Source organism: Pinus tabuliformis, chromosome J (assembly GCF_031772625.1).
Source record: "Pinus tabuliformis cultivar Carrire ecotype Pingquan chromosome J, CPIR1, whole genome shotgun sequence".
Taxonomy (NCBI): domain Eukaryota; kingdom Viridiplantae; phylum Streptophyta; class Pinopsida; order Pinales; family Pinaceae; genus Pinus; species Pinus tabuliformis.
This window is the reverse complement of record NC_142295.1, coordinates 376118209-376139578: the sequence shown is the minus strand read 5'-3', so window position 1 is coordinate 376139578 and position 21370 is coordinate 376118209. Positions and strand designations below refer to the sequence as shown.

At 38.5% G+C, this 21370-nt stretch overlaps 1 pseudogene; it reads right to left on the bottom strand.

Moving 5' to 3' along the window:
• Window positions 1-366: 366 nt before the first annotated feature.
• Window positions 367-20246, bottom strand: LOC149227302 (cytochrome P450 CYP72A616 pseudogene; annotated as a pseudogene).
• Window positions 20247-21370: the final 1124 nt, after the last annotated feature.

The following is a 21370-nucleotide window of genomic DNA, read 5'->3' as shown; positions in this document are numbered from 1 at the left end:
TTTTTATGAAAAACCATTTTTATCTTTACCATTATTTTTATTTAAAAAGACACGTGTATTGACAAAGTCACGCATAACAATCATCTTAAATAGAAAATGTACTTTTCCACACAATAATAATATAAAAAATAAATAAATAAATAAAAAATGCACAACTAAAACTGAATAAACTTTAAAAAGCACCACTAGAAATTACATATCAAATAACCATGGAAAGGGAAAAATGGAACAGCAAAAGGTCACGTCCTCCATATTTGGGTACGCGGTTTTGAAATGTCTATGGGAGTATTGGTTTGCTACATAAGCATCTAGTGATACGACATGAAGGAATCATTATGTTTACACTTCCATACGTTTAAATAAGATCTACATGCCATGTTGAGGCTGTACGGTAACCATAGCGATGGGAGCATGCCTGTATGCAGGTGAAAGACTGGATGAGAATCTCTGCAAAATCATAGCTAACGCAGTCTTGGCCTCCAACATGGCAAAGTTTTGGCCAATACATGTTCTTGGAACCATTGAAAATGGTAAAAAGGCATTCGGGTCAGTAGCTGCCTTTGAGGGACCATCTGCAAATCTTTCGGGCTTAAACATGTTTGCATCTGGCCCCCAATACTTCTCACTGTGATGCACTCCCAAAATTGAGAAACTCAGGAGTGCACCTTTTGGAAGTGAAAACGGGCCGAGCTTCATCTCCTTGCATGGTTCTCTTATTATCGAATGCGCAGGTGGGTATAGCCGTAGAGATTCTTTTAACACCATAGTCATCTGCCAGCGAGAAAAAAAAAACAGACAACAGTCACTATGCTACCTTAAATGAGAAATAATCAACAAATCGAATGAGAAAAGTGATGGAATACATACTGATTTCATCCTGCTAAGCATGTCTGCATCTGGTATGCCCGTGCCACAAATACTGTTAACTTCTTTTCCTAATATTTCCTGCAAGCAAGAATACTGTCTGGACACATGCTTCCGTGCTCCAATTCACTATTGCCAACATGCCCTAGCCTTGTCATTGAATAAAATTTGTGTGAACATGCAATACCAACAAAAACTAATAACAGGCAATGAATTTCTTGAGATCTAATGTATATTTTCAAGAAAATAATCTATAAACCATATACGTCTTATAATGGATTGGAAAATTGAATAATTCTGCATTTGTAATGATATTTCTGGGGCCTTGAAAACTTGTAGTCCATACTAAACTGGAACAGATGAATTACAACTCACTGCTCAATTAACAAGGTAAAATGTTTATGAGACAACTGACGCAAAAATAGGCAAAAGCATGGAAACATGAAGACAGATAGAAGTTAAAAGTTAAAACAGACTAAACGTTATTTTCAAGCATAAGGATCTGAGTGATGATCAAGGCACAAAATGAAAAAGAATTGCATATAGCTCACTATGATATAAGGTTCTAACTTCTATGATAGTTGAAAGAATACAGGAGCAGATTCTCTAACCACATATCGAAATATAGCATGTTGAACATGGTAGGTATGATAGTAATTCTAACATACTAATCGTCAAGTTCATAGATTGCATCAAGGTGCTTAAATAAACAAGATCCGCCAAAGATTTCATGGTTCGACTTCAGGCGGTGAGGTTCGTCTGGCATTCGAATTTTCGACTTTCCCATGGTGCAGCGACGCCACGAGGCGGCTCAAATATCTCCGTTGGAAAGCGACTCTGCATGCCCCTTCTTGCCCACGTCTAGAAGGTTGTTGCCAAAACGGTTTGCAATTCAAATCAATGGCCGAGCAGAAGTTAATCATCTAACAAAAGATCCAAAGGCGCAAACAGAGGACACGTAATCAGGTGAAGGAGTTGGTTTCATAGGGAAACGCCTTACGGCGTAATTATTTGTAAATATGTTGTAAGTGAAATTCCAAGTGTCATTAGTGGAATTTGAAAGGTCATCATGTTATGTAGTGAGTTATGTGTAAAGAAGTTGAAGAGTCATGAGGGCAATCAAAGAGTCACAATTATAAATAGAACCTCATAACTCATAGAATGGGATTTTGGGAGCCAATATTTTGACTAGGCTTAGGCTTAGAAAAGGATTGGGAGTATTGTGACGAGCCTTGGCTTCTCCATAGTGTAGAGCGAGTACACTTCTTTGGAGGAGTAGGTTTTCTTGACTGTAATGTTCCACTATTGGGGATAGTCCTTGTCTATGGTGTATGTATGGATGGAACTTTCACTTATAATAATAATAATAGAGCCAACACACTTTCATGCATATGTTTTTATTGTAGTTGGACTATTCTGGTTGCTTTAGCAATGTATGTTGTTTGACTTACGCATTTTCTTATGAACTACTTTGTATACAACTGTATGAATCCTGTTGAATGCATGTTGTTGGATTAACCTGTCACTTTAATTTTTGGACTATTCCGCATTTTAGATTTGGATGTCATTTCACTCCTATGTTCCTTTCAAGCTATGTACTATTACAGGCTTCTAAGGGGTGCACTTCCTTTTCCCCTCCGTGTGTTAGAACCCCCACGCATCGCACTTGACTCTCCACAAGCTCACACACTTTATCTCACCCAAAGTTATCTTAATTACCTCTACATGCTACTGTGGTCAAGGAATTACACTACCACAATTGTTGGGATTCCTACTCCAAACGGTTTAAGGTCTAGTTGGGACTTCTTATAAGGGAGATCCCTTGAATTTTGGCAGCTCCAACACCATCAACAGTTTGATTTATTGATGAATGATTAATGAATGCATGAGATAATAGATGTTATTGCAACTATTATGAGATGAAATTAAACTTTATTGATGATTCTCAGATAAGTATCATACCCCTATGTTCAGATATGAATTCATGACCTTTAGATTATATGTTCTTAATATGTTTGACGAAATGAATGTCGCGGTTAATCTTGGCTATGTCAAAATTTTTATTCAAGTTTGATTGAATGGATTTTTCATCATGTTAGAAATGATTCTAGAAAATCTCACTGAGTTGTAGGTAGTGGAATGGAGGCTGACCTGGAAATTAGGCTCAAGATCTGGGACCTCATGCTCTGAACTGGACATTTTGGGTTGTAACCACTGGGATGCAAGCTTGTGCATGTGGTTGGAGGCCCCCAACCACATGGATGCCTTGTTGTGGGAGTGGTTGAGGGCTTAGGGCAAGTAAAAGGTGGCCCAAATTAGGATTTGGCTACCTGGGGTGGTTTCTCAACCCTTGAGGACCTATAGACCCTGTAGGATATGTTGAGATGTCAGGTGGTTGTCATTTTTCAGCCCCACTTCCTTAATGGGACCTAGGAGGTTAAGTCATGTCATAGTAGCTCTTTGTTTCATGTTTACTCGACAGACCGGTGGAAGTGGGTAAATGTGGGAGGGGTGGGTTATAGAGTGGTAGCAGATCATGGTTCAATACTTGGACTAGATGGGGGGAATGTATTTTTCATTCATGCATGTCAGTTGTATATGTGTTCGTTATTCGTGCAATGTGATTGTCATTGTTTTAAATAGTGTCGTCATGTAGAGGTTGATGATGTCGATTTTGAGGCGATTGATATGTTGATTTCATTATATTGTGTGTGTGTGTGTGTGTGTGTTGTGCTAATCTGGATTGATATTGCAAATGAGATAGCCTCCCCTGAACTTCACTGAGGTATGTTGATTATGTTTCTATTTGGTTTATCTGACATAGTATGTTTGCAGGAAGAAAAGGATCAAAGATTACTAGAAAAATGGTGGATTAAATTTCACGCCGAACTCCCCTTATAAATCAGATGAGTAGCCAAGAGATGAGTACTCTCTAGACATGGCAGACACTTTGTGAAGTTTGAAGGAAGAGATAAAAAGTTGCAAGGAAGATAATGATAGAATCATTTAGTCATGGGAAATACTTGCCAGGGAACATGAGAAACAAGTAGAGGTCAATGTAGTTATCCTTAAAAGTTTGTCATACTTGGAGAGATAGGGACAACCACTGATCAGTTATAGACAAGAGGAAACAACTAATGAGGCTTATGGTAGCAGGTCTCATGGTGGGCATAGGTTGGATAAAGATGACACAATTAGATATGGTAAGCTATTGGATACACCTGATATGAGAGACAATGGATATGGTTTCTACTCTAATTCTTGTTCAGATACGCATCATGGCCATCATCACTATCATCATTATAGGAGGAGTGATAGGGGATATTTTTTGGATGAGTTCAAGAAATCCAAACCGCATAAATTTGATGGAGAGTTGAAGAAATCGGAAGATGCAGAGGCATGGTTTCTTGGGATGAAGAATTTCTTTGAGCTGCATGATTACACAAAGAACATGAAGGCCAAAATAAATATTTTCAGTCTCAAAGGGAAGGCATACATTTGGTCGGAAGATGTGAAGTGGGTTAGAGACATCAAGACATAGGAGTTAAGTTGGCATGAATTCAAGAGACTCTTCAGAAATAAGTACTTTTCATAGAGGTACTACGACAGTAAATCCAAGGAGTTCTATGAGCTAAATAGGGGGTCGATGATAAATGAGGAGTACATGACTAAGTTCTTATAGTTTTTGAGGTATGTACTGTATCTTAAATGATGATAAAACCAAATTTTAGAGGTTTTCCAGTGGATTACCATTAGAATTTAAGGATCAGATTGAGTATGACAAGCCTTGGTCACTGGAAGAAGTCATTGGGAAGTTGAAGCAATGTTATGAGAAATCAAAGCGTAAGACAGAGTATAAGCAAGGTTGTAAAGGGAATGGAATGATTAAAGGTAAATGGCCACCTAAGCAAAAAGTACCTCGGGATGCAGGTGAGAAAGAGATTATTGTTCCTTACAAGAAGTTTAATGCAGTTGAGAAAGGATATGGGTCACAACTTCGATATTAGTAGAATAGACGTGATCATAGGAGATAGTTGCAATGTTGGATATGTGGCAAGGAGAATCTCAAGAAGGATTGTCTGCTGTATCAAGGTGGTAGGCCTCAAACCTACGGTGCTCAGGAGGTGCAAATAGTTGGGGATGTTGGACAGAGCATTCCTTGGATCTATGTAGCATTGGATAGCGTGTAGGCTAATCACTAGGCATCCATTATCGAGATGGATGGTAAGATTTGTGATCAAATTGTTTCTATTTTGATTGACCCTAGATCTAATTATAGTTATGTTAATCCTGACCTAGTAGATAAGTGTGGTTTGAGAAAATAAGTGCATGCAGAGTCTTGGTTGGTGCAGTTTGCTATAGGCACTAAGAAAAGAGTTCATCATTGGGTAAGAGCTTGTGCATTTGAGCTGAATGGTATGCCTACATCAGCACATCTGAATCTACTTTCATTGGGTTCATACAATATGATTCTAAGTATGGATTGGTTATATACTCATAGGACTAAGGTGGAATGTTATGAAAAGGCTATTGAGTGCTTGAATGACAATAGAGAACATAGAATATTGTAGGGTAAGAAGAAGGAGACATTAGTTAGAATGGTTACAACTATGAAGGAAAATCATAGTCGCAGGAAAGGGTGTGTATTGTTTGTAGTGCATGTTTATAGTGATAAGGGTAAGGATGTTGAGGATATGAAAGTCTTCAAGAGGTATCCAGTCTTATAACAATTTCAGGATGTATTCCTAGAAAATATTTCAGAGTTTCCACCTCATAGGGAAGTCAAATTTTCTATTGAGTTGGTACCAAGGGAAGCGTTGACATCAAAGACATTGTACATGATGAGCACTCCAGAGTTATTGGAATTGAAGTTGCAGCTAAAGGAAATGCTTGACAAGGGATATATTAGGCCAAGTGTACCACCTTCGGGTGCACAAATGTTGTTTTTGAAGAAGAAGGATGGTACTCTCAGGTTATGCATTGATTACAAGCAGTTGAACAAGGTGACGAGTTAAGAACAGGTACCCATTGCCTCAGATTGATGACTTGTTTGACTAGTTGAAGGAAGCAACAATGTTCTTGAAGATTGATTTGAGATCAAGATATCATCAGGTACACATCAAAGAAGAGGAAATCTATAAGACTTCTTTCTAGACCAGGTATGGGCATTATGATTTTGTTGTGGATCCTTTTGGTTTAACTAATGCTCCAACTACTTTCATGTGTTTGATGAATAGTGTGTTACATTCTTATCTGGACAAGTTTGTGAGTGTATTCATTAATGATATATTGATATATTATAAGAATGAGAAATAGAATGTGAAACACTTAACAACAGTGTTGAAGTTGCTGAGAGAGCATCAATTTTATGCCAAGCTTAGTAAGTGCAGTTTCTTTTAGACAGAGGTATATTACTTGAGACATGTTGTCTCCAATGAAGACATAGTAGTCGATCCATAAAAGATGAGAGCTATCATGGAATGGGAATCTACTAGGAATGTGGATGAGGTCATATCATTCATGGGGTTAGAAAGTTACTACAGGAGGTTCATTTGGAACTTCTCATGGATTTACTATCCTATTACATCATTGCAGATAAAGGGAAAGAAATTTGAATGGACAAAGGAATGTGCAATGAGTATTGAGCAGTTGATATAGTTACTTACAAATGCTCCAACTCTAAATATTGCAGATCCAAACAAAGAGTTTGTGGTATGTACATATGCTTGCAAGAGAGGACTTGGTGGAGTCCTAATGCAGGAGGGACAGGTGGTATGTTACAAGTCAATGAAACTGAATAAGCATGAGTAGAATTATGTGGCTCATGATCTTGAGTTAGAAGAGATCATTCATGCATTGAAGATGTGGAGGCACTATCTTCTTGGTAGGAGGTTTGTCTTGATGAGTGATCATAGTGGGATGAGATATTTTTTTGACCAGCCTAATTGGAATTCCAGGTAAGGTAGATGGTTGGCCACACTTAGTGAGTTTGATTTCCAAATCACGTACATCAAGGGTAAGGAGGATAGGGTTGCAAATGCTCTTAGTAGAAGGGTGAAGGTAAATCACATAGCATCTATGAGTTCATATGGGACAAATTTACAGGATCAGATCTTATAGTCAGGACAATGAGATGACAGGTATAGGGAGCTTAGGCATAGGTTACAGAAGGAGGGTATAGGTGAACATGATGTGGACTATCATCTCACAGCAAATGGTTTGGTGAGATTTAGGGACAGGATCTATGTGCCAGACAACAACAAGCTCAAGAAGCTTATCTTACGGGAATTTCATGTTAATTTGTATTCATGTCATCCAGGATATCAGAAGACATTGAATTCAGTTAAGAAGTTATATTATTTTCCGAACATGAATAAAGAGGTAGTTGATTTTGTCACATGTTTTTTGGATTGTCAACAGCTAAAATCAAAGTGCAAGCATCCAGGCAGTTTAATACAGTTGATTCTAATTCCAAAGTGGAAATGGGAGGTAATTGCCAAGGATTTCATCACATGTTTTTCGAGGACATCTAGACAACATGATTCCATTATGGTAGTGGTTGACGAGTTGGCTAAGGTAGCTTACTTCATAACGGTTAAGTCTACTTATTTAGCTAGTGAGGTAGCACAAGTATTCATCAGGGAAATAGAGAGGTTGCATGGTATTGCTAGGAAGATAGTGTCTGACAGAGATTCTAAGTTCACTTTCAAGTTTTGGAAGGAGTTGTTTGTAGGTTTGGGTACAAATTTGGCTTTCAGTACAACTTATCATCCACAGAAAAATGGAAAAATGGAGAGGGTCAACATGATTTTTGGGGACATGTTGAGAATGTATGTTATGCATCAACAATGAAAGTGGGAGGAGTATCTTCCATTAATTGGGTTTGCTTACAACAATGGGTATAAGGAGTCACTGAGAATGATTTTGTTTGAGGCACTTTATGGGAAAAGTTATAATACTCCCATCAACAGGAGTGATCCAATGAAAATGGTACTGATAGGACCGGACATGTTGGTAGAGATGGAACGGGAAATCCAGATTATCAAGAAGAATTTAAAGGAAAAACAAGATAGACAGAAGACTTATATAGATCAACATATATAATTTAAGGAGTTTTAGGTTGGGGAGCATGTGTACTTGTACATAAAGCCTAAGAAGAGCTCCTTGAGGATTGGTTCATGTGCTAAGTTGGCACCTTGATATTGCAGGCTTTTCGAGATCCTTGAGAGGATTAGAACAGTGGCCTTCAGACTTGCACTGCCTACGATAGTGAAAGTCCATGATGTTTTCCATGTTTCAGTGCTTAAAATATATCTGAAAGATGTTGATCATGTGATTTATTGGTATGTATTACATGTGGAGCGAGAAGAATAATTCTAGCTAGAACCTCAGTGCATATTGCAGTGGAAACAAATCATGCTCTAGAACCAATCAATTGAGCAAGTTAAAGTGCATTGGAAGCACTTTGGGCCCGATGAAGCTACATGGGAGATGGTTGATCCGATGCGGGCTATGTATCCTTCATTGTTTCCAGTTGAGGCAAAGGAATTTTGGTATATGTACATATCTATGTATGGTTTTTATTGTAAATATCGAAATGAGCAGTGTTATAAAGCTCTAATAAGTGGTATGGTCGTCTTGTTGTTATGTTTGCCGTGTTGGTTTTGCTTTTCAGTAGGTTTTTCATTATAAATACTGCATCAAGCTAAGTTATAAATCTCCATGGGAATTATGTTTTGGTTTCAACAATTTTGCTAGTCATAAGTGTCATTGAACACCGAGGACGGTGTTCCCCTAAGGGGGAAGGAGTCTGTAATAGCCTCGAGTTAATAGTTCATGTAATAAAGTTAATAAAGGAAAAATAAGACCGAGGTCATGGGACACGTATTCCAAGTTGAATGTTGGGAAAAACATCCTAGTGGGTGTTCATTTCAGTTTATTATGGCTAAGGGGATATTGGAAAAGGCAAAGAGGCATTATTTGGCACTTTATTAACAAAAATAAAGGAAATTAGGAGAAAAGGGAGGTGAAAGGTCATAGGTTTGGATGAGGAGGAAATTGAATAAAATAAAGGCTTCAATGATAAAAAGAATTGTGAGGATTAGTTCACAGCTTTTGTCAATTCAATTTTGGAGTTCTCTCTATTCTCTCATACTATTGCACACTTAGAGCATTTTTGGAGCACTCTAGCATTGGAGAAAGGAAGGAAAAGGAAGAAAAAGGAAGAAAAGGAAGAAAAAGGAAGCAAAGGAAAGCAAGGATCAAGCAAGGAAAAGTCGGATCAAGAAACTTTTGTAGGAATACTTATAGGTAATAGGCCGCATGTGTGATTTCCTAGTTGGTTAGTGAATGCATGGTACATGCATGTATGTATTTGGTTCCCTTGTTGTCATTGACATGGGTTTTTCCATGGGTGATTGTGGTTTCAGCCTTATCTTTCTGAATGAACATGGTGTGATGGGGTTCTTTCATTGGTTGAGCTTTGGATTGTTAGATGGTTTTGGAACCGAGTGAGGTGGTCTCAGGAAAATTCCCAAGGGCCTAGAAACCCCTTGACTGGTTTTGGCAGGATTGGGATAAAGCCTAAGGGTGGAGATAGGAAAATTCTTCAAGGTATTGGTGAATAAATTCTAAGGCATCCAAGATTTTTTAGGGCCTAGTGATCCATTGACCAGTTTTGGCGAGATTGCAGTAAAGCCTGGTAGTGTATGTTATTGTTTTGGGTCTAGTGATCCCTTCACTAATGTTTGGCAGGATTGATGTAAATCCTGGCTATATATGTTCTCGTTGGGCCTAGGAATCCCTTGACCAGTTTTGGGTGGATTGCAATAAAGCTTGAGGGTGGAGATGGTCTAATCTCGAGGAAGCCTTGGTTGTATATTTATTTGTTTTCTTATGTGATCTCTTGACATGTTTTGGTAGGATCGTGGGAGCATGAGGTTGGAGATGGTTTAATCTCCATAAATCCCTATTTGTTTTTGTCTTGAGTCCCATAGTTGTTAGAAATTATATATTATGGAGCAATGGAACACATAAAATATTGCAGAAATATAAACACAGAAAACGCATAAAACAAGAGAGACAAAGATATACGTGGTTCACCCAGTTTGGGCTACATCCACCCCGAACAGCCAGTCCTTCCTTTCTATTATCCAGCAAAATGAAGAGACACAACCTACAACAGATTTGCTGTAATATCCTCTGTTTTCTCTCACAGTCTCACCTCTCTATTTCCCGCTCACAGAACACACATCTATCACACAGCCTCAAATACAATGCCCTCATACATAGAGAGGGGTTGCCTTCTAGGGAAAAAAACCCTAAACTAAACATAAGTTCTACCGTCAGATCATCCGCCTAATGAACGGCCCAGATTGACTAGAAATTACTATACTTTTACAAGGCAATTTTACAGCTATTTTTAGCTTCGGGGGCGCTGCCCCCGAAACCCCCCGCTAGCCCCCCCCGGACCCCCCCTACAGCGAGTATTTTACGGGCGGCAACGAACTGGGGTCCAATGTGGCGATACCTTTGAATATAGAAGATAATCAAGCTCCACACCCAACAATAGTCATGCTTGGAATATGGCACAGGGGTGATTGGCCAAAAGAAAGATTTGGTTCAGCTCAATCTATGGTTGGGTGGTACGTGGAAGTCCCTAACTTTGTTGGTTTTTGCATATGTTAATAAGAGATATTTCCTTTTGTATTTCATGAATAATTGTACTTTTTATTAGGTGGATTTGATGGTTGTTCCATCATGGTTATTATTTTGGTTATATGTTGGTTATAAGCATGGTTTCATAACAGGTTCTCGTTATGGCTCTTGATATGTTTGATTTATTGTTGAACAGTTAATGAATGCATGAGCTAATAGATGTTATTGAAGCTATTGTGAGAGGGAATTAGACCTTCCTGATGATTCTCAGATAAGTATCATACCCCTATGTTCAGATATGCATTCATGACCTGTAGATTACATGTTCTCAATATGTTTGACGAAATAACTATTATGGTTAGGCTTGACTAGGTCGATTTTTTTATTCAAGTTTGATTGAATGGATTTGTCATCATGTTTGAAATGATTCTGGAAAGTATCACTAAGTTCTGGGAAGTGATATGGAGGCTGACCTGGAAATTAGGCTCAGAATTTGGGACCGCATGCTCTGAACTGGACATTTTTGGTTACAATAGTTGGTATGTAAGCATTTTCATGTAGTTGAGGGCTCCCAACCACATGGATGTCTTGTTTTCGGAGAAGTTTAGGGATCAGGGCAAGGAAAAGGTGACCCAATTCAATATTTGGCCACCTAGGGTGGTTTCTCAGCCTTTGAGTGACATGTAAACCCTGTAGGATGTGTTGAGATGTCAATCAGTTATAAGAAGCCAGACCCACTTCCTTAATGGGACCTAGGAGGTTGGGTCATGTCATAGTAGCTCTTTGTCTCAAGTTTATCTGACAGACCAGTGGAAGTGGGTAAACGTGAGAGGGGTGGGTTACAATTTAATCAAGCAAGCCTAGAATTTCCCGGTCAAGGGCTCCTCGGCCTTTGTTTGGGAGATTAAGCTGACATTAGTAAAGAAAACTCTTAGTTCATGGGCTAAGCTCAATTCAAGATCCTAAGGAATGAGAAATCATAATTATTAAGATAATTGGATATCCATCAAACTCAAACGGAGTCAAGCCCTATCACTGAAGAGCACATTGAAAAGGAAAAGAAAATAAGAAACCAATTATATACTCTCAATAGGAAGGAGGAAGAGTATTGGTGCTTGATGTCTATAAGTCTTTGGTTAAAGGAAAGGGATCGTAACACATACTTCTTCCATAAACAAGCTAGGGCTCGAGAGACCAGAAATCGGGTTAAGGAAATCACTTTGAAAGGTAAGTAAAAAATATCGACCTTTCCTGAAATCAAGCATGAAGCTATTACCTTCTTCAGAAATTTAAATTCCAGAGGCCAAGAGAACGAGCTTGTTGAGCTGAATTGATCCATCTCTTTTCTTCCCTCCATTGTCTCAGATTTTGAAAAATCCAAATTATGAGGTCGATAGAGGAGGATGAGTTTATTGAGGCCATCTGACCTCTCGATTCGAACAAAGATCTTAGTCCAGATGGTTTCCCTATTTAGTTTTATTGATACTACTGGGCCCTCATAAAAAATATATCTAATGAGAATGCCAATTTTTTCAAGAAGCAAAGGGAACCTGGGAAGTAACATTAATTCCTCTTTCCTCACCCTTATCCCAAAAGAAACCAATCCTTCCTCTTTCTCTCGATTTAGACCCATATCCATGTGTAACTCATCCTATAAGATCTTGACCAAAATCATAGCCAATAGGCTCAAAGTCCTTATCACTACAATTATTTCTGAAAATAAAGGGGGTTTTTTAAAGCATAGACAAATTCTGGATAACATCATTCTTGTATAAGAGGCCATACATTCCAGCAGGAAAAATGGGGAACCTAGCATGGTCATAAAATTGGATATGATGAATGCCTTTGATCGTGTCCATCACTCTTTCCTTTTTCAATCTTGGAAAAGTTTGGATTCATTGTGGACTTCATCAATTGGATCAAGGCATGCATTGGTATACCCTGGATCACCCCTCTTGTTAATGGTCTCCCTTCTTTGTTACCTCAAGAGGCCTTTAGCAAGGATGTACCCTTTCCCCCCTCCGCTACATCCTGTTTTCTGAAAGTCTTAGTAGAATCCTAGAAATTTCATGGCTGAAGGAAGGCTAAAATGTCTAAGAATTTCTAATAATATTAAAGATGTAAATCATTCCCAATTCACAGATGACACTCTCCTAATGGGAGGCATCTCCAAGAAAATTATGGTCTGGTTCAAACAGATCCTTGATAAATACCTAGATCTTTCTAGAGGCCTCATCAACAAAAAGAAGAGCTAGTTGTGTGTGTTAGGACCTCATATTGTCCCTTTTTGACCATACATTTTGCCATGATATCATCCTTTTCAACTTACATTTAAAAGTCCTTGTTAGTGTTTTAACCCAATTATCTCAAAGGTATGTAATGATTCTTCTCATCACTATATGTTTAATTATTTAGCATATAATCACGACATCTTCATAGTTAATCTTTGAATTATTAAGTGTTGAACAGTTAAAGAATGATGTGCAGTCCGCGTTGCTGAAACAGCCTGGAGTTTGCGAGACTATTTTTGTAGTTGCTGAAACAGTAAAAACGGCACGTGAATCTTGATGCTGAAACAGTTGAGATTTGCGTTCTAAATTTGACAGTAGCAAAGGAACCAAAACTGATCATCGAGGAAGCTATTACACTAGATGTAACGCCTATAATCTAAAGACAGCATTACTGTAACAACATTTTGTTGACGGGAAATTGATTTCCCTATTTTTGTATAATGGGTTAAAATAATGTAAATCTTTTGTAATAGATGTCTCCTCTTTATAAAGAGGAGACATCTACATTAGAAGGGGATGAACAGACTGTGGAAAAAGGCTTAGCTGAAGGAACAGAACTGGAATTCTTTTTGTAATATGACATATTGATGGATGAATAAGATTTTGTTCTGAACATCTTTTTCTAGTTCTTGTTTCCTGGGGAATCTTGTGAGAAGGACAGGGCCCACCTTCATCACAAGATTCACCCATTATATTTCTACAGTGTGTCAAGTGTGTCTTTTATTCATGCCTTGTTAACAAGTACTGTTCCCTGAATATTGTTTATAATACCTTTTGTTGAAACTCTGTTTCTTTCTCAATTGATTGTTGTGTTATTCAAAGTTAATTCATGAGTGTTTCACCGGTGATTAAGTTACAGAGTGAATTGGCAAGCTAGTTAATCAGAGGCAGGTGCTGGAGATTCCCGCTCTGGGGATAGGGTCCTGACTCTCTGTTATAGCACAGCCATTGTTTTCCTTTGCAGATTGATTCTTTTTCATTATATGATTCTTTGAATGGAATTAAGCATTCTTTAGTTATCTGCAATAGAGTGTAATTGCTGTAATGCAGAGTGGAGCTTCAATTTGTTAATTTAAGGCATGATTTGTTTGTACTACAACTTTTTTTGCTTTTAAAATTGAGTGCATATAGTACGCAGTTGCCTTTGAAATAACAAGACTTCCCTGGGTTGACAATTAATGTCGCACTTTGTTGTTTAATTCAATAAGCAATTAAAGTGACCAACATTTTGGCGCCATTGCCAGGGAAGGCAATTATAGATTTTAAAAGTACTGATGATTTCCTTGTAGATATGCAGGATGCATGAGAGGATGCAAGAAAACTAATCCTACAGGTGGCAAGGGCAAAGGAAGAGGAGGAAGAAAAACTTTCATCGATGATATTATTTCAAAAGCTGAGACATCCCAAAGGTTAAGCTCTCGAAGGCCACAAACTCAACACTCTCTCCAAACGGACTATCAAACAGAGGAAGTAGTGGGACCTGAAAGGGTTGTAGAAACAATAGAACATACCGAGGAACCTGTGGAGGAAGTTGAAGAACCAATAGAAAATATTGAAATTGAAGAACCAATAGAAGATATTGAAGTTGAGGAACTAGTTCAGGACATTGAGAGTCCAACAGAAAACACTGAAGACCGGGAAAGTACATTAGGAAAGCAACCAATGGATGGAAACAATGAAGGAATCTTTGGTGGACGACGTAGAGGTGAAGGAAGAGGTGAGAATTCTCTCTCCACCTTGGAATTCCCTATTGAGGAACTTCCCAGAGGTACAACTCCTATGAAGAATATTCCACTCTCAGCCCTACCTAACTTCCATGGTTTATCCTCTGAAGACCCTGATGAGTTTCTTTTTGAGTTTGATATATTGTGTAGAAGTTATGATTATGTTAATAACGCTCAAAAGTTAAAGTTGTTTCCAGCAACACTAAAAGGAAATGCACTAAGATGGTTTATGAGCTTGGGAGGTCATGTGATCACAACATGGGATCAGATGAAGGAGAAATTTCTGGCCAAATACCAAGATTATTGTCGGACGAGAGAAAAAAGGGAGGAATTATTCAAGATGGTTCAGAAGGAGGATGAAAATCTGGAGGAATTTGTGGAAAGACTCCAGTATAATCTGCAGAGATCTGAGCACCCTGATGTAAGTAAAGATATTCTTAAAACAATATTATTGAAAGGGGTAAGGGATGATTGTTTAGATATGTTAAATATGCTTGGTAAAGGGGATATATCTAAAGAATCGTATGATGAAATTGTTAACCTCTGCAAGAGGTGTTCAAGAGGAGCTACAAATAAATCAAAGAGCAGGGATAGTACTTATTCAAGGGTCCAGAAATCAGCTAGTGGAGGAGCAACAAGAGCTGAAATAGGTAATCTACTTGAGGAATTCAAGACTGAAATGTTAAGTTCTTTTGCTTCACAGATTAATACCTTGCAGGTTAAAAAGAAGCAGGCAAAGGCAGAAGCTTCTTTGGCCATTTTCTGCCCTAAATGTAGAGAAAAACACCCATTGAGGGAATGCCCACTTGACAAGGTACCAATCTGTACCATTTGTGAAAAGGACCACGAAACTCAACAATGCCCCTCTTTACCAGGGATAAAGGCAACGTTACAACCAACTAAGGAGGAAGCTAAAGCAGTTTATCTACTGACACAAAGGAGGCAATGGCAACCACGAGGACAAGGTACGAACTCTAGTATGCCATTTAATCGTTGGAATAATTATCCTTCTTTTAATCAAGCAAATTACCCGCCCTTTAACCAAATGAAATACCCACCCTTTAATCAAATGAATTTCTCACCCACGCAGCAAACAAACCGTCCCTTTATAGACCCTGCAATGTGGACTCCCTGGCTTCTACAGCAATCCTATTTTAACCAATGGAACCCAAACTGGAGAGCTCAACAAACTCCATTCACAAACCAATTTCCTCAGTTCCAGCAACAACTTTCTCTCCCATCAGGTACCCCACCGAATAATCAGACCATGAAGCCTCAGCTACCTGTACAACTGAACCCTAACCCTAATAATAATAAAGTTGTGCAAGTCATCGACCTTCAGAAACTGCCTACATCTCCTGTGCAATGTAATGATATTCATTTACAACCTGGGAGGGTATCCGAGCCAATTATAGATGATATTACCTCTTTCGACTCTGATAAAGAAGAGATAGAAAAGAGTAAATCATCTAATAAGGATGCTGAAACAGTCAAGCCATCCTCTAATAAAACTGCTGAAACAGTCAAGCCATTCTCTAATGAAACTGCTGAAACAGTAGAGCCACCATTCCCTGAGTGTTTGGCTCTCACTAAGATGCCTGAGCCGCCTGCTTTTAACCTTTTAGGGGAATTGCAGAATCTGTATGTTAAAATTCCACTTTTACAAGCACTCAGAGATGTGCCAATCTATGCCAGAACCGTTAGAGACATTTGCATCAAGAAACCTAGTAGGAAGGCTAAAGATCCCCTTACAGTTCATGTGATGGGAGATCTAGCTGCTTTAATGTTAGGAAAAGTTCCCCCTGTAAAATATGGTGACCTTGGTCACCCCATGGTCACAGTACAAGTTGGAAAAACTATTGTTTCGTGAGTTCTGGTAGACCTAGGTGCTGCTATAAATATTATGACCCTTGAAACTGCACAGCTGTTATAGTTGAAAAATGTAATTAGAGAGACACCAACTATCCTGGAATTAGCTGATCATTCCACAATCAAACCAGAGGGGGTTATTGAAGACCTGATCATTTCAGTTGAATCCTGGAATTACCCAGCTGACTTTGTTGTGTTATAGACTAAAGCAAAGTTGGGGGGCATCCTCTAATCTTGGGGAGACCCTGGCTGGCTACAGCAGATGCTTTTATCAGCTGTAGATTAGGTTCAATGACAATTTCTAATGGATGTGAAACTAAGCAGCTTACGTTGTACCCTCATGCTACACCTATGATTAACAATGATGATTTTGTATGGTTAGACTATGAGGATAATGATACTCAACCCATTTTAACCATTGGACAAGCCTTAACTCTTAAAGATGCCACAGAAGATGAAGTAATTAGTAATTTTATTTCTGAACCTTCCTCAGTTACTTCTGAAGCACATAATCAGTTAATTGCAATTCTGGATCCTGAAACACAGCAAAAGCTTAAATCTGAAAATTTACCTCAAACATCAATTGCTATCTCCTCTAAAAGCATAACAGTAGAAATTGAACCTGGCAAAACATTGAACATAAACCCCAATTTATCAGATGCTGAAACACAATAGCTAATGAAGTTGCTCCATGAGAACAAGGAAGCATTCGCATGGGACTACACAGACATGAAGGGGATCTCTCCTGAATTATGTACTCATCGTATCTATATTAAGCAGGGGTCCTAACCAGTCTGTCAACCCCAGCAGTGAATGAATCCCAATTTGAGGGAAATTGTTAAGGAAGAACTACAAAAGTTGCTTGATATAGGGTTTATATACCCCATATCTGACAGTGAATGGGTTTCTCCGTTGGTAATAGTACCGAAGAAAAATGGGAAGTGGAGAGTGTGTGTAGATTATAGAGCCTTAAATAAAGCCACCCAAAAAGATCATTTCCCCTTGCCATTTATTGATCAAGTGTTGGACAACTTGTCAAGAAAGAAATTATTTTCCTTTTTAGATGGTTTTAGTGGATATAACCAAATCAGAATTGCACCTCAAGATCAAGACAAGACCACTTTTACTAGTCCTTGGGGGACTTTTGCTTATAGAGTTCTCCCATTTGGACTATGTAATGCTCCAGCAACGTTTCAAAGAGCAGTAATAGGAATCTTTTATGGTATGCTTAATGATTCTTTGGAGATATTTATGGATGATTTCACTCCCTATGGTGTGACTTTTGAAGTTGCGCTACAAAACCTTAAGAAAGTACTTAAACGATGCATACAAGCTAATCTTTCCTTGAGTACCGAAAAATGTCATATGATGATGAACGAAGGAATTGTACTAGGACACTTCGTTTCATTCCTTGGGATTCAAGTGGATCCATCCAAAGTACAGGTAATTCAGACCCTTCCTATTCCTAAAACACAAACTGATGTAAGAAGGTTTTAGGACATGCTGGATATTATAGAAGATTTATCAAAAAACTTTCTAAAATAGCTTCTCCTTTGTTTGTGTTATGAAAAATGCTGAATTTAAGTGGACTGATGCCTGTCAGAAAGCATTTGATGAACTTAAGCATCAGTTGTCTACAACTCCTATTTTGAGGGGACCTGATTGGGCACTTCCCTTTCATATATCCTCTGATGCTTCCAATACTGCAATTGGAGCTGTCTTGGGTCAAGAAGAAAACAATATTCCTTATGCTATCTACTTCATTAGTAAGAATATGACCCCTGCTGAGCTTAATTACACAGTTTCTGAGAAAGAATTTTTAGCAGTTATTTATGCTATTAATAAATTTCGACATTACATTACTGGTTATCTTATTTTTGTTCATACTAACCACTCGGCTATCAAGTATTTAATGAATAAATCTGTTACAAATGCTCGAGTTACCAGGTGGTTATTGTTACTACAAGAATTTGATGTTACAATTGTGGATCAACCAGGTAAAGAAAATGTAGTTGCTGATTTCCTTTCTCGGATAAAAACTGATGATAATACTCCAGTAGATGATTCCTTTCCTAATGAATACTTGTTTGCAGTATCTGCTCACTCACCATGGTATGCAGACATTGCCAATTATCTGGTTGCAGGGAAGCTACCATCACACCTATCACACCGGGAGAAAATAAAGATCATTCAACAAAGTGCTAGGTATAGCTGGATAAGGGGGTGTCTTTTTCATACAGGACTTGATCAGGAAATCCGAAGATTCTTTAGAGAAGATGAGGTTTATGATATATTGATGGCTTGTCATGATGGCCCTTATGGTGGGAATTTTGCTGATAAGAGAACAACACATAAAATTCTCAGGATGGGTTATTATTGGCCCTCACTTTTCAAGGATGCAAAGAAATATGTTAGGGCCTACGACAATTTTCAGAGAATGGGCCAACCCAATCATAGAGATGAAATGCCACTAAACACTCAGGTAATACTTGAACCCTTTGAAAGATGGGCTCTAGTTTTTGTAGGGCCCATCAATCCTCCATCCAACCAAAGAGTTTATATAATGGTTTGTACAGATTATATGACTAAATGGGTGGAAGCTAAGGCACTTATTAAAGCTAATGAAGAATCTGTTTTAACCTTTTTATTTGAAGAAATCTTCGTTAGATTTGGAGTGCCTAGAGGACTAGTCACAGATGGAGGACCTCCTTTCAATTCACATGGTTTTAAAGCTATGCTTCAAAAATATCATATCAATCATAAAATGACTACACCTTACCACCCCCAAGCTAATGGTCAGGTGGAAAGTACAAATAAAGTCATAGAGGCTATTTTAACAAAAACTGTGAAGGAGAATAGGAAAGATTGGTCTCAAAGACTGCCTGGGGCATTATGGGCTTACAGAACTACTTGGAGGAACACTACAGGTTTTTCACCCTATGAATTGGTTTATGGTAAAATTGTTTTTTTTCCTGTGGAATTTGAAATTAAAACCTTAAGAACTGCTTTAGCTGTTAACCTTGATTTGACTGATGCACGGACAGCTAGGTTGCAGTAGCAGTAGGAATTGGATGAAAAAAGGTTGGATGCAATCCATCAAACAACTATGATTCAGCAGCAAAGAACCAGGTGGCATGACAAAACTATTAAGCATAAGCAATTCCAAAAAGGTAATTGGGCTTTACTATATGATTCCAGGTTTGAAAATTTTCAAGGGAAACTACGAACAAGGTGGCTGGGACCTTACGAGGTAGATACTGTTTTTCCCAACGGAACAGTAAGGCTCCTAACAATTTATGGTTCTAGAACTCCATTGTTAGTAAACGGGTATTGGCTTCGTCTGTACCAGCAACCAATTTCTAAGGAGGATTTTAAGGCCACTTGCATGGCAGATTCACATTATATCTTTTTGGGGGAGCCTCTTGCCCCTCATTGCACTTAATCTCTGCATTATATATTCTTGTATTATTATTAGATTAGATTACTTAACTAATAATCCCTGTCAAGGGCTGCCATATTACAATTTATTTTGCAGGTCTTGGATTCGGAGGCTGGCTGAAGGAACAATTGCATTACAAGCAGGATCAGGTTTCAGTTTGGGAAACATTTCCATTCCACTTCAATTCACAATCCATCCCCTCATACTACCCTTCAGCAACATTTTCCTATTCTTCTTTAACGGCAACATCTCTTTTTCTCGTTGTTGAAACACTAGTTTCAACCGTTGCTGAAACACCAATCTTTGCCCATTTTTCCCCATTGCTGAAACACCAACTTTTCCCCATTCTCTCCATTGCTGATACACTGATTTCTCCATTGCCGAAACACCGAATTTTTCCATCTTTCCGAAAAAGCGTCAATTTTCCCATTTTTTCGTAATTGAGGCATCAACTTCTCTCAAAAACGACCAATACATATCACTTTCCATTGAGAGAATCAACCATTCATCTTGATAATTGTGTTCCTTCACCATTACCTCCTGTGAATAGAGAAAGCCTTTTATATAAATACCCTCATATCTTACAACCCTTTCCCATAACCATTGGTGATCTACTAAACGACGAAATTATACTTTCAACACAACAATCGAAGGTAAAACGTGAGGTATGCGTGTTTATGTGTAAATATTAAACTATAGTTAATGAGAAGATTCTGATATGATTTCCGAAATCGTTGTACATTCAAAACTTATCATTTTAGCCGCAGTTGGGGGGAATATCAAAATTTTGCAATCATTACCCGATATGCCAATCACCGTCGACTAAGTCTCGTCACCCCGTCTCTGTCTTGTTATGTCATAACCTCATTTGCAATATCTTACTCGGTCTCGGCTACGGTAACTCGACTTTGTATTGTGCATTTTACTGAACCGGTAACTATGGGAGGTAACGCTGTTCAAAATGAACCTGGTTCAACGGCTCTATTGGAACTACACCCAGAAGCATATCAAATTTTTCTGCAAGCAGGCTGGGTGGATTACTTCCGAAGGCTCCAGGAATTTGATTCTCAGCAAGTCCTGGAATTCGCACGTAATTTAAAGGAAGGTTATTCTACTGTTCGGGGAGTGCGAATTCCGGTAACAGAGGAAGATATAGCGCAGGTTTCAGGATTACCAGCCGATGGCATCCGTTGGTTCAGCCGTAAACACATCATTCTGAACGCACAGCAAGATTTTCTTCTACCTGGGGAGTGGGTCGAACCTAAAGGCAGGGGTGTTGCACTGCATTCATTACCACCTCCATGGCCAAAGGTTGCAGAGTTTGTCAAGCACTACCTCACCTGCGAAGGACGTTACCAGGTAGTGTACCAGCATGACTTTGTGTTGTTGAATCATTTAAGACATGGTCGTTTATTAAATATGCCATACTATCTGCTTGGGTGTCTAAAGAATATGTCACATTATTCCACGAATGCAAAGTACCCACTCCTCTCCCTTACTCACCATCGCCTGGTTCAGCTTTTAAT